This window comes from Tupaia chinensis, unplaced genomic scaffold, assembly GCF_000334495.1.
Source record: "Tupaia chinensis unplaced genomic scaffold, TupChi_1.0 Scaffold000050_1, whole genome shotgun sequence".
NCBI lineage: Eukaryota > Metazoa > Chordata > Mammalia > Scandentia > Tupaiidae > Tupaia > Tupaia belangeri.
In genome coordinates, this window is record NW_006159508.1 from 1,138,103 (window position 1) to 1,153,275 (window position 15,173).

The 15,173-nt window shown below is 35.4% G+C and overlaps 1 protein-coding gene across 5 annotated transcripts in view; it reads right to left on the reverse strand.

Annotated features, from left to right (window-relative positions):
- Positions 1 to 12,214, reverse strand: part of SLC8A1 (solute carrier family 8 member A1) — a 441,932-nt gene extending 429,718 nt beyond the window's left edge. For 4 of the 5 annotated variants that reach the window (XM_006141300.1, XM_006141298.1, XM_027775240.1 and 1 more), the window contains exon 1: positions 12,145 to 12,214. The gene's annotated coding sequence lies outside the window, so the exon portion shown is untranslated. The remainder of the gene's footprint in view (positions 1 to 12,144) is intronic. The other variant, XM_006141295.2, reaches the window with a different exon arrangement.
- Between the last annotated feature and the right edge of the window lie 2,959 nt (positions 12,215 to 15,173).

A 15,173-nucleotide genomic window follows, 5' to 3' on the forward strand; every position in this document is an offset into this window, starting at 1 on the left:
GGGGGATGGTCACGCTGCAATCCCTTCTCCTCCATTCTCCTCTCGGGATCTTGGGCACGCACGCACATGTGCATGGCATGAGTTTTAAGCCACCAGGTCTGGGATGCAAACTGCGGCCGACTACGTGGGAGTCCAGTGACATAGCCATTATGCTAATTGCTGGTTCCCTTTAACTCTGATCTTTATTTTTTTAAATAATTTTTTAAATAATTATTTTATTTTATTTATCCATTCATTTATTTTTTAATTTGACCAGAGAGAGACAGACGTTGAGAGTGAGAGAGAGAGAAAGCAAGAAAGCAAGCCACCAGATTCAGGACTCGAACCCTAGTCAGCCATGTGGGAGTGTCCAGCGCCTTAACCACCACACCAGCTGCTGGTCCCTAACTCTGATCAGAGTTGCTGGGGTGTAGGGGGACGGTTGAGGAAAAAACAGGCAACCAAGAAAACTTTACTTAAAAAATTCTCAGGTATAGGGCCCAATAGAAATGACTGGAAAACACTGTATACTGTAAATGATATTTAGATATTCTAAGGCAGATTCGTTTATTAAAAGTCCCTTGAAATTTCTTTTTTTTCTTTTTTTTTGAGAGGTTTTCGCTATAGGGCGCGTGCGCTCACCAGACAGACAGAGAGAGACATAGAGACAGAAAGCGAGAAATCACCCCCCAGGGGGGATGGTCACGCCGCAATCCCTTCTCCATTCTCCTCTCGGGATCTTGGGCATGCACGCACACGTACCCGGCGTGAGTTCTAAGCCACCGGGTCCGGGACGCGAACCACGGTCGACTACATGGGAGTCCAGCGACATAGACATTACGCTAATTGCTGGTTCCCCCTTGGAATTTCTTCAAGTCCTTCCCTAAGCATCAATATACCTGGGTTTAACACAGCAGCACCTATTTTATTCTTTCAGGAAACAATTTTAAGCCTAGAGATCTACATGTGTCTGTTTTCCTGGGACATTTTCAGTTTACTGGTGTTGATTCAGTATACTTTGTAATAGCTTCCCATTTCATTCTCAATAATATATTTGATCAGGCACTTGATCTAGAAGCTGAAATCACCATCTACTTTTTATTTTCTCTAGTTTCTCTACTGTCTCTTCTGCCTACTACAGTGAGAAATAATTTTTTAAAATGTAAATTAGGGAGGCTGGATGGAAGTGCCAAGGTGTAATATGATGCTCAATGAGGCAATTCCATGTGGCAAGGTTTCTGGTTCAAGCCCAGAGACCTCCCTGAGTAAATTAGCCTTACCCATGATCCAGGACTGGCTGGTTTTGAGGATGGATTGTGAATGGGCCTGTTGGAGATTCTGTCTCTGTTTCTCTGTCTCTTGCTCATGGAAGAAGTAAAAAATAAAGTTCAAAATGCAAATTAGATAATTTTCTTTCTCATCCTGTAATCCTTTGAAGTTGCATCCTGGCACCCTCAGAATGAAGCCTCCTGACTTGTTCTCCTAAGTCTATGAGCCTCAGAGAACTAATGAATTAGCTGCTGGCTGGCTATGTCACTTGTTTAATATTTTTACTACTCTCCAACTTTTTATCCAGCTACATAAGGCTCCTTACTGTTAGTAGAATACAAGTATGTTCCCACATCAAGGACTTCACATTTGCTGTTTGTTTCCCTCTGTCTAGAAGTCTTTGTCCCAATTGTACACATGACTTGTTTCCTCATTTCATTAAGTTTTCTGCTCAAATTTCATTTTTTAAAATGTTCTATCTAAAAGCACATTTCCTTCTCTAATCTTTATTTTCTGTCTCTACTGCTTATGTTTCATTTAATTTGGGTATTGTCTGTGTTATATTTCTAACATCCCAGTTACATTAGCACTCTGGTACCTCCATTAAGATGTATTGATATATACTACTCAGCCAGGTGGCAGAATGGTTACAGTACTAGATTCCCACATGAACCACTCTGGTTCAAGAACTGTACCCAGCAGCTTGAGAATGATGCTGGTACATGTGGAGGTATGCCCAAAATTCCTGGAAGAGAATGGAGGAGAAGGGATTGCAGCATGGCCCTCCCCCCTGAAGGGGTGATTTCTCACTGTCCCTCTCACTGTTTCTGTTTCTGATGAGTGCACATGCCCCATGAGAAAAAACAACACCCCCCAAAAAAATGAAAACCAAAAATAAAACCTAAAATAAACAAAAAAGAACCTTCTCATTTTATACAAAATGGATGAATATACAAGATTTAATGCTAAGTAAAGCAAGCCAGTCTATGAAAGACAGGCATTGTATATCTCCACTAAATACATACTGAATAGCTGCACTCTGTGGCAGAAACTGAGAGTGGATGTTATAATAGCAGGGAGAGCAATTGTCGATAACAGAGACTGTATAGGAGGGGGTGGGTAGTGGGAAAGAAGAGAGGGACTCAGGAAAAAAAATTAACAGACACAAGAAGGAAAAGCTATCTATTGATGATGATGTATATAGTAGTATTTTAGTTTGATTGTCATGCATTGCATGCATGCTGGGAAAAACCATGTTACAAGCTATAAAGATACACAATGATTAAAGGCAATTATAATTTTTTTGAAAGATGTATATATTCTCTTTGTATAGTATTTCTATTATGTTGGAGTCTTCAACATAAATTAACAAAATTGTTTAAAAATTACTGAACATGCTTAATCATTTTAGAAGACCAACATTTTTAATAATGTTGCCAATTTTCATGTTTCCCTCAGTTCTACATTTTTGGTAAGTGCTCTTTTACAACTATGACATGTGTGGTATCTTTTAACAAATATGGATGCAATCTACCTTCTTCACTTCAGGAAATGGATCTGTAATTGAATTAGAGACACTCAGAAACAGAGCTTTCTGGGAATCACCCAGTTAGATCTTCTTGTCAGATGGAAGGATGCTAAGGAAGATAAATGTTGTATTCAAACACTTCATTGAGTAGATGGACATGACATCCTCATCATACCCTTTTGGGGGATGCCTCTCATCTAACTAGTAGAGATCTTAATCCCTGGTTCTGGCTCATCTGCCACTCACGTAAGCCCTGACCAAAGTTTATCAGTAAGAATATGACATTGCTTTCATCATCAGAAGACATCATTCTAATTTTGCTCTCAGAGCTAAAATCTCCCCTTTCCCAACATCCCTTCTTATCTCCCTAAGAAGACTCTAATTTGGTCCATTTAGTCCATTCTAGGGCAATGCATTTAAATAGAAAAGTGAGCAGACAAAACGAATATAACCCTAGAAACAAATCTTATAATATCGAATTTATGGTCATTTTTCTTTAGGAAAAAAAGTCTTACTCATTCCCACGTGGTTTACCTTCTCCATGTACCTCCCCTTTCATCAAGTCATTCATTTGAACCACTAAAGAAGACACCATTTTAGTCTGACTTCTATCTTTCTTCCCAGGCTTGTAGGATGTTTTTATGTCATCCTCTGCAATTGTTTTAAACTTTACATCTTCAACTTTCATTAATAAATTCTTTGAGGTTAAGGACTGTGTCTCTGTCACCATTTTATCCCCAAATTATAGTGTTCAGAATATAGTAGATACTCAATAAATGTCTACTGTATAAATAATTGCTAATATTTACAGGATAATTATTATTTGATAAGAACTAAACATAGCACATGCTTCATCTCATTAGTTCTTAGAACAATAGTGAAATGTAAAAGTATTTAAAGTTTCTTTTTTGTATCTTGTCAGCACAGATGTGGAGGTATGTTAGAATTATTTGAATACTTTTATGAAATTTTGAATAATAAATACATTACTTAGAGTGAGTAAAAATATTCACTTATTCACTTAATTGCTTATCAAATATTGTCTACTTTGGGTCAACAGATGGTAATAGATAAATAAAAACAAGGGAGATTTTACAAATCTGACTAATTAGAACCATTCCATTGCTCTCTTTCATCTCCTACTCTCCTAATAAAGACTTCAGAAATAAGTTCCAATTTCTTAACAAGAAATAGAACATAGAAGATGTTCCCATTATGGCCTCTCCAGTGTTATTCCTAACTCTCAGACCTTCAAAATTCGAGCAACTGCAAAATATGGGTGAAGATCAGCTTGTGATTACCCTTGAGAGGAAAAGTGTCTGGAAAGGGGGATAAGAATGCTTTCTGTCTCTTGATCTATGTGCTGGTGATATAAGTGAATTCCATTTTTGAAAATTCATTGGTCTGCATAACCACATGTTTCTGTAGGTATATTATACTTGAATAAGGAGTTGAAACAAAATATCAAAACTCTCTTTGGTAGTGCTGAACTATTTGTAGTTTCCCATCCAATTGTAATTCATAACATTTCCCTCTGTCCTCCAGACTTTGCATATGATGTTCCCTCTGTCCACATTGACATTTTGGTGGGATTAGCATTCTCTTACGCTATTAACATTTTCTTGTAGTTCTTAACAAACTGCCTTGCAACCGTCCTTTTTTTATGGGTCTCTGCCCCAACAGACCCTAAGTTCTTCAGGACTGTGTTTCTGTAATCACTGTGGCTCCAGGCCCTCAATGAGTTTGGTGTAGTGGGAGAGTCACACAATTACACTGGGGTGATACTCTGACAGAGCTCAATACCAGGTGTTCTGGGGATATCTTAAAACAGCGTGCACGCACACACACACACACACACACACACACACACACACACAAGCACATATTTGATGGTAGGCTGAATCCAAATCAAAGAGAATAATTGATTTTTGTAATTATTTTTACTCCTCAACAATAACAAAAACTATTATTCAAAAGACTTTTCTATACTTTAAAAATAGCTAGGTGCATATATTACATGCTGCTGCTAAAGATGTCAATGAAGCTTAAACAGGCTAGGCTATTTAAATACATTGAAGCTGTAAGCTAGGCATTCTTCTACTTCTTTCATATATAGACCCATTAGATAGTTTCTCCTACCTGTCAAAATCATAGGTCAGTGTCAAATTAATTATTTTAGAGCAAGGACTAATTTCAAGTTAGCCTTTTCTAGCAGATCTTGCTGTGATAAGATGACAACCATAATTAGTGATGGCTGCCTGCGAAACTCTCCTGAGTGACTCTGGGTCGCATCTAGGCTCAGTCAGTAAAGATGGCATGACCGATGTCTGCTAGGAGTGCGAAGAGCTTAGGGAGCACAGTGACTCAGCTATACCTTGTTTGAATGGTAAACATCATTTAATACAGCAAATTTGGACTCAGATTACCTTAAACTGGGTTTCTCAGAGCCAGTACATGTTAGTGTGCACTCTGATGTCTGAGATGCAGATACGTTTTATTCAATATTTCAGTTAAAATTTTTTTTTTTACTATGAGATCTTTATTTCTTGATATAGAAGAACAATTCTTTTACAGACCACATTTTGGAAAATGTGATTTGGAAAGTTGTATCCCTGGTGAACTTTTGGAGATTTAGTTCTAAACCTATTTAAAGAATACGTATTGTGTATTCTCTTAAAAAAAAAAAAGCAGATTACATTTTTAGAACCTTGGGCACATTTTTGTTTTGACTAGATACAAGTGGGTCATTGGAGAGAAAAATAAGCTTTAGGGTATATGTACTTTTTACTATTTTGTGTTCCCCAAAAGAATGTGGGTCTTTACCTTGACTTTGTATCATATTAAACAGAAGATAAGTATGTAATTGTTAGTTAATTTAATTTCTTTATGAGGCAACTTTAGGCATATAGTTTTCAGCATACCGTTGTTTTTATTTTTTTTATTTTATTTTTTTTGCTTTTTAGTGCTTGAATTGCTCTGGAATGCAGTTGTATGCTATAATTTGTATAAATTACTATAATTGTTTATTGTTATTTTGTAGATTATTTTTTGCCAACTTAAAATAATGAAAACCTATGAGAATCTATTGGTTCTCGAGACCTGAATTTCATTTTTTTGTTTGTGTCTAATTTTATTATTTGCCTCTTTTTCCTACTGTATTATAGTAGGCAATTATATTTTTAAAGAAAAGGAATATTTAAATATTAATGATAGCAAAATAATCTCTGGAGAAACAATATAAAATAAGTGATATTGAATGTGTGGTGGGATGAAAAATAGCATGTGACTAGGTAGATACAACCTCTGGTCTTCTGTACAGGCATTGAAAAAAACTGGAGAAGAGAGGTAAGCTTTCATTTATATTTATATATATAATGCTTCTGCAAAGAAAGACAATGTGACCAATGTTTCTACAACTTGTATTGCCAGAATTAAAATATATTTCATTAAAATTTTCACAAAACTAAATGCTCAACTTACAATTTTGGTGAAAATTATGTGTTGAATTCCCAAAGGTCTTATGCTCATAAAAATAATCTAAAATGTAAGTTGAATATCAAATGGATTTCTGGTTCTTCATTTCTGATTTATTAATTAGATTCAAAATACAATTTAACATTTATGTACAATGTGTCTCTGAATGCAATGCTTTCATTTAAATGACCATATCTCTCTTTTAAAAATTTTTATCCAAATCATCTTTGCTACATAACATTGAAGAGTGGGGAAAGAATATTTAGTTTTAACACACATGTATTAAAACATGAGTAACATGATAGGCAGAGGGGATATAGAGATAGAACAGTCACAAAATAATAATTTAACATCTATCTCTGAAAAATCTCCACAAAACTTTGGAAATGTTTGCTTGTAAAGGGTAATTATTGTTATTTCTCATGTAGTTGGTATTCAGGAAAACTGTTTCTGGTGACTAACTTATTCACTAAGCATATTAAGTTGAATGTACAATAATCTGAGAACAGTTAACATCAATTTGCTCTTACTCCTTGCCATGAAATACTCAATAGATTTTAGTATACATTAATTCTATATGGTAATTTGTTGTTTGTTTCTATTTTTCAAAGGCCAGGAAATATTTGTGAAATGGCATAAACACATAGGTTAAGCAAACACTTCAGATACTGCTTCCTGTGTTTACTGTGTGCGATCCTGAATATATTCCTTAACCTTTCTGTATGTCAGTGTCTCTGTCCGTAAAATGGGTGACAATCTCATGGGGGTAATTATCAGGATTAATAAATTAATGCATGTAACTCGCTTAAAAGTATGTTTGGAAAATAATAAGAGCTCCATAGACAGTAAGATAGTCTTCAAGGTAATTTGCCAAGCATGTCAGTAGGTAGCATAGATATTACTCAAACACAGATTATCTGAATCTGGACCTGAAGTTTTTAACCAAAAAAAAAAAAAAGAAAAAAAAAGAGAGATTTTATATCTCATCAGATATATCTCATCCATGTTAGTAAAGCAATAAAAAAATTAGTTAAGATTTAGAAATAGTTTAAGATTATGATTCTAAAAATGAAATTCAACAGTTTGAGATTGATAATGGTTTATGTCACTTCATATATGACTGTCTTGTCATTCAGAGGGTAAACTACTAGAAGAGATTAAAATGGTTTATGTCACTTCATATATGACTGTATTGTCATTCAGAGGGTAAACTACTAGAAGACATTATAAGACTAGTATTATAATTATTATTGTGTTATTAGTATTATTATTAGTTACAACCTACTTCATAGCTCTGAATAAAGTATTCAATGGGTTCTTGTATCTCATTTACCTAAAACACACCTTGTTCAGAAAATAATTAAGGCATTTTTTTATTAACTGGTCTCCTGCTCTTCAATTATGGTATGATGCCATTTTGAAATAGCTTTTTCTTTATATTTATTTTGCTATTTCTTAGTGTACGCCTATCTATATTAACTTATTATATTTTTATCTAAAATTATAGTTTTTAGGCTTATCTTCATTTTACAGAGTAGGAGGAGAATTCAATGGCCTTTATCAATCAGTCAAAGACTATTAAATCAGTATCTCCCAAAAGCTCAGCATTCATGTTGAATTGTTACAGAAAATGGAAGTTGAAAGGTGGACCAGCCATGGAGTGATGTTTAAGAAAGCTAGATCCCAAATTGCTAACTATGCAGTTTGAGTTCCAGAACCTACAGCATGAGAAACACATTGGGTGTGTGTGCTGCGTGTGTATCCCAAATCCCGATTAGAAAAAGTAAGTGACCTACACAACATCTCCTAGTCATCAACACATTGAAGAGCCAGCATAAAACTCACTCCAACCACCCTCAGCCTCATTGCTCTGATTACTATCTCTACCCACTGACTTGAATAGTCTTCCTTACTTGAGCTGAAAATGAGGAAATTATCAATATTTTTTTCATCTCTACCAGCACTTATTCAAATATCTTCTTTGTAGGGCTCTGAGAGCCCAGTTTTCATCTCTTACTTAGATGGAAGAAGTCCATAATGGACTCAGTATTTTGGTATTGGTGTTAGTTTCTTATTCATATAGTCTGATAGGTTAAACTGACATCTCTTCTGCATACAATCAGGCATACCTTCTCCAAAGTGATTGTTACTTACCATAAAGATAAAAGGCAAAAACAAAAGGATGAGAACCAGCTGGTGACCTGGTGGTGAAGGCAACTGGATTCCACAAGGCTGACCGAGAGGTTTAAGTTCCAGACAGTGGCTTAAAAAACACACTGGGCACATGTGCATGTGTACCCCAAATTCTGAAAGGAGAGACTGCCATGGTGGTGCTTCCTCACTTTCCCTCTCTCTCTTTTCCTCTCTCTCTCTCCCTTACCCTGTCTCTCAAGTGAGTGCCCATGCCCTCTAGAAAATTAAAGTAAGCAAGCAAGCTAACAACAAACAATAACAATAACAAAAAAAGAGGATAGAAAAATTAGTCTATTTTTTGAAAAATGTGCAATTTAAAATTAATATGCTTTTTCAAGATGGCTGTTTGATGATCTGCTAAAACAATATATAATTTCTTTTAATAGTTGTAGTTAAAATCAAATATCACATATGCCTTTCAATAAATGATGGCTAGGCCAAGACCAGGTGGTGCAATGCCTAGTATGCTGGACTGAAGTACTAGAAACCACATAGCCCTCTGTGTTTCGGTAGACATACTAGGTGCCAAGCAAGCTTAAGGGTCCCTGAAATCCTGAGGAGCTAGATGACTGACAGAAAGGGGTTGTATGGTGACCAATTGCACCGAGGATGTCTCTCCCTCTCTTTCTCTCATGTGTGTTCATGTACTTTCTATCATGAATTAAATATATAAACTTTCAAAATAATAATTGTGCTAACTTTTCCACGGGAGTATGGGAGATATCAAATAAACCATATCGACGCTTTTTTATAGAGAAAACTTCTTTTTAAGCATTGTGAAATTTTAAATAAGAACTCCCTGTCAGCAAAGATTATATCAGCAAAACTTTAAAAGGCGATGCCTTTGAGGGGAAAGAGTAAACGTTTTCTCTTTTTTGTTTTTTAAAGAAAAATCAGTAATATCTTTTCCTTGAAAATTAATGACTGTCCCCATGGACCAAGATTTTTCAAGTTCTGGAAAAGTAAATTTCTACTTTGATTTTCATGTGAACTCTGCCAATATATAGGAATACTGTTCCTTATCAAAGCCGCTAAAAAGTGCTTGCTCTCTCCTTCTCATTATAGATGATGCCTGTAAGTTATCCTTTCTGGTCTCATCATGTAGACGGAAACCTCAAACCTGTGTTCTCTGGACAGATTTAAACTTTTCTGTTTTACTTGACCACCACGAGTTTGTTTTGTACTTCAGTTAACTATAACACAGAACATTAAAGCTATTTACTTATTTTTTTCTTTTTTCACACGAGACTGCCAATACTTCAAATTCTTTTCTCAAAATATGATCATTAGATTTTCTACATGTGTGGTCATCACTAAATGCTTATGAAGTGATGAGTCAAAAGGGCAAGTAGCTTGACTATCATTCATTTTCTTCTATCAATGTTGACATGTAACAGTAAGTCATTCTCTATTGCTTGTATTATGCTTCTTGAATTTGCTATAAGAACAATCATTTCTTTCTTTTTTAGAGAGAGAGAGATTTTTGCTATAAGGTGTGAGCACTGGCTGGAGAGACAGACAGGAAGCAAGAAATCCCCCCAGGGGGGTGGGTAGATAACCACACTGTAATCCCTTGTTCTCCATTCTCTTCTTGGGATTTTGGGCACGTACACACATGTGCCCTGTGTGAGCCTCAAGCCACTGAGTCTGGGATTCAAACCACAGTTGGTCACATAGAACACATAGAAGTCCAGTGCCTTAACCACCAAACCACCAAAAGCAGCCTTTTTTTTTTTTTTCAAGGAGTACACACAAAAAGCACTTGGCAGTAAACAAATGAGAAAACAAAATGATGTCATTTGTGCATTGCTTCTGCTCACAAATACTAGTGGTACCATTTATTTGAACCTTTTACATATTGAAAATTACAAAGACTCCCGCTGTGCTGTTCCTTTTGGGAAGTTGCTTGTAAGTAGTGCTTAATTAAGTATTTTAAAACCATTGTTTTGTAGGCCTGTTCCACTTTAGCTAAAGTTATGACAGCTCGTCTCTGTTAGTTTAAAAAAAGAAGGCATAGTTTATTCCCTCTCCCTCTTTTGCAGATACAGAATATTAGTATTTTTAAGTAAAGTGAAATAGCCAATTTTAGAAATGTAAAAGGTTAAGTTTAAATATGTTGTTGATTTAATGTGTTGTCGATATAAATAGATACATAAAAGAATAATTTGATGAAAAAGTCTTCTAGTGTAATAATTAGTTCAGTATTCGTAATACTAATATAATATTACATTATAATATATTATTATTCAACTAAGTACCACATTTCTCTTTCTCTGCCACTTTTTTTGTGTTATGGAATATTTGCAGCTTGGAAGAAATCACCACATAACTGACAATTTTATCTATTTCCTTTAAACTAATTGCCTTTCTCAGATTACCTCATTTATTCAAGGAACATCTCCTAGGTCAAGGAACATCTCCTAGGTCAATGTTACAAACTATTTTTATCCTCTTTTTACATTTTTTTATTAATCCTTTTACCTGTCATATATGTCTTCAGGGAAAGAAAGTCTTATTTAATATTCTTTTTTCCCCTCACTCCCTTTCTCATGCTCTATCAAGATTGTAAATTTAGCTAAACAAGAATCTGGTTTAATCTCACTTAAATTATAGATATATTATTCTTGGCAAGATGTATCTAGAGTTTAAATTTCATTATCTTGTATAAAATTATTTTAATTCAAACTTGGAAAAGCATACTTATTTTGTAAATATGACCAGTAACTTTTCCTTTTGCCTTTTGTATTGGCAGGAGTTCACAAACTTTGCTAACAATTTGAAAGAACTGGTCTAGTCATTTAATAACTACAATTTGATAATTAGCTGGAGAACCATTTCAAAGTACAATTCATATGACTTGCCTGGTTAATCAGTATTCTAGAAAATACAACTCATATTGTTTTTCTTATCTTCACATTTGTACTTTTACCTTGGACTCCTGAGATATATCATTTTTTTTTATTCTGCAATAATTTACTATTCCCAAAACATCACTGATAACAAACTAATAATAATCTTTGGAAATATTTCCCTTCAAATTATTAAGTTTTTAAATATTAACAACAACAGCACAATTTTACGGTACTGACGAAAGTCCAGTGCTTACAGCTGGTTTCAGCAACTTTGACTTGCACAAGATCCCATGTTTGTGAAACTACCCAAGAGTCTTTGAAAAGGATGTAATCAACCTCCGATCTGCTGAGAAACACTGCAAAAATGAGTTCAGCTGCCAAAAATAATAATGCGGTCTAGAAGTAGTTCTTCATATGTCTAAGGAAGAACTAGCCACATGTGAGAGTGTTTGCTGGTTCCAGATGAACAAGGAGGGAAAAATACAAATGCCACGTATCCCACCCGAAAATACACGGCCAGTATCAGTACCCCGGGGAAAGCTGTGGCTCATTCCCAAAGATGCTGGCAATATCAAGGAAGACTCATATTCACACACATCTGAACGGTAAGTGACCGGGACAAAGGGATTTTACGAAACAGCAAATCCGTGCTGTCATTTTCTCTCAGTAGCCAAGCTGCCTTGCCTTGGGGAGGCAGTATTGTTAAATACCTTTTAGTCGTCAGCCACAATCCTAATTTTCTTTCAAAATATTATCTGTCACTTTCCCTCAATGGACTTCAAGGGCTCAGGAGGGAATATTCACAAATGATCCTTTAGATAAGTTTCATCACAAAAGCCCTGCACCTACCTCTGTCAAGCCTTGGCTGTTCAGTTTGCATGGGCTGCTTGTGAAAAAAGATCCGGTATGATGGCTTCTCCAAATTTACCAGAAAGAAAGGACCTGAGATGCTTGTCCTTTAAGTGTCTCTAAACATGGTTCGCATAGCTGGATCTCAGCTTATCTGTGCCTTTCGGCTTTCGCTTCCATACATGGATCTGTTCCCAACAGTAACGCCAAGCTGTCGAAAAGAAGCTATCTGGCAGCTCTCTGCTTCATCCAACACATGGATGATAAAAATACACATATAGAGATCTTTCCAGCCAGGCCCATTTACCACACTGCGATCCAGCCACTACGCTTTTCTACAAATGCACTTTTGAGAGTGACGTTTCTTCTCTCCAGATGTTTAGAGTGCAACCAGTTTCTACCTAATTCCCACACAGCGCTTTTAGGATGGAGATTTTGCTTGGCTTTATAGAAATAGAGATACATCATGATTCTTTAGCAGGGTCTTCATCTTGAAAGCTTTTAGTGATCTGGTGTACGTGAGACCTGCACAATGTCTAGCAGACAAATGAATACATAAATGAATGGCTGTATGAACAAATACTGTGAATGTGAATGATTATATGTGAATGGTGAAAAACTTACTTAATGTATTTATCTAATTGGGAATTGGTGTTAATACTCTGAATTATTTTTCTTAGAGAAAATATTAGCAAAAGTCAGCAAAAGGCCAAAGTAATCAAAATCTCTAGGAAAGAAGAGGCTAAATTGTAATTTAAACAGCTTCACATTTAGGATATGGTGTCAGTGCCCATTAAACTGCTATGAAGCAAATGGTTTGAGATTCACAATTTTTTTTAAAAAGGAGTAAAATAAAGAAAATGTGGATAAAACATTAATTGTTACATTCACTTATTGTCAGCTATAGTTTAAATGACACACAACTGTGACCTAAATCTTAAGTAGAAGAATGAGTCTTGTTTTGCATGGTAGGGAGGAACTCCCTTTGGGGGCTGCTGAAACTACTTATTAGCCCTTCAGTTTCTTTTGAAATTTATCTTCTAATTTAAAACATTTTCTCTTTCTCTCCAATTTGTAACCATAAGATGTCAAAATAAAGAGGAAGAAAGGAGAGAGGATTTCTAAACAACAAATATCTTTCATTTTTTTTTCAAAATCATATTAAAACTTTTTGTTGAAATAAAAATAAATTTGAAGCATACAGGCATAATTAATTTTGTTATATCAAAAAATGGAATGAATTAAGGGACCAGTAGATAGCATAATGTTTATGTCATTGAACTTCCACATGGCCAACCATGGTTCAAATCCTGGACCCGGCAACTTGAAACTCCCAACAGGTGTGTGAGTGTGCATGAGTGTCCAAAATCTCTAGAGGAGAATGAGGAGAAGGCATTGTGGGTGGCCATCCCCGACCTTAGCAGGTGAATTCTAGCTTTTTGTCTCTCTGTCTCCCTCTGTCTCTTTCTGTCTCTCTGGCTAGTGCATGGGCCCTATAGCAAAAGTCTCTCTTAAAAAAAAAAAAAAAAATGGAATGACTTCACATATTCCAGGGGAAAAAAGGAGGGAATAGAACAAGTGTAATTAGATCAACAAAATGATCATTGTTTCATGTAGATAGATACATGGAAGTTCATTATATTATTCTATTTTGCATATATTTTTAAATTTCTATTAAAATTTAAGGAAATGAGATATAAAAATACAAAACAGATATATTAAAAGAAAAGATAAAATATAAAGCAGGTTTGAGGAATCCTAGATTTTTATTATCTCTGGATAAAAGCACTAAGGTCAGAAAAAATAACAAGATTTATTATTATTATTATTATTATTATTTAAATTATTCTGATATTTAAACTTCTCCAAAACTCCAATCAGAGCAATTTTACATAATAGTAATAAAAATCTAATAGAAATTCAAGTGTGGTATTTAAGGAGCCAACAGGGCTGGCCCAAAGGTGCAGTGGTTAGGTGCTGTGGAGAAGACAGATCCCACATGTCTGATGGGTCTGAATCTCAGCCCTATCAGTGTCATGTGTGCCAGGATCATAACAGGATGGAGAATTAGAGGAAAAAGAATTTCAATGTGACTAGGCCCCATTGAAAGGTGATTTCTCTCTTTCTCCATCATGAATAAAACCAGAAAAATAAACTTTAATAAGTCAATCTAATGTAGTAGGTTATTGGGAATGTCATGATGTATTTTTCAATGTTTTTCTAAGCAAAAATGCAACGACTTCCCCGAGGACCTAATAAATCAGTGCAGGATATGGTAGATGGTTACCTTACAGAGGTGCCAAGCAAGAGCCTCCATTCCTTTTCCTTTTTCTATTTTATAAATTCAGAAGCCAAGGCCCTTTTCATATTGTCTCTTGCAACTAAGAATGACTATTTAATAAAGCTCTCAGGCAAAGCAGATGTCCTGAGTTGTGTACTGAGTAAGATTTTAGGAAGAATCTTATTTTTGTTAAAAAGAAATGAGCTCAGCTTTTGCTCAACTTGTTCCTGTACCCTCCAGTTATGTTCTCCTCCAAAAGCAAACTTGAAGCTCTGAACGATAGCAGTCATTTGGTGACCAGAAGGAGACAAGTGCAAGTATAAATGCCTATAGGTAGGTGGAACAGATAGGAAGAACCTCAGTTCTTTCTAGTATCCTTGGGTATCTTTAACAACCCTGAAATGACCTGGAGGTCTTGTCATGTGAGAAAAATAAAAGCATAAGTAACACGAAAAGTAGATTTTAGACAATGAACACAAGACTCAAATGAAAAGGCTTCAGGCTGATCCTGGTTAGGTTACTTGTTAGCTGTGCAATGTTGATCATATCAGGTTCTATTTCTCTCTTTGTTAATAAGAGAGCATTTGACCTCCTTAGCCTAGAATTATCCTATGAAATAATGCATGTGATATTGCTTCGAACATCATATAAGGGATTATGCCAACATAAGGTGTTGTTACACAGTATACAGGTGGTTGAGACACAAGACACACAGTGACTGCATAGTTAAATATAATGGGCCAAGAAT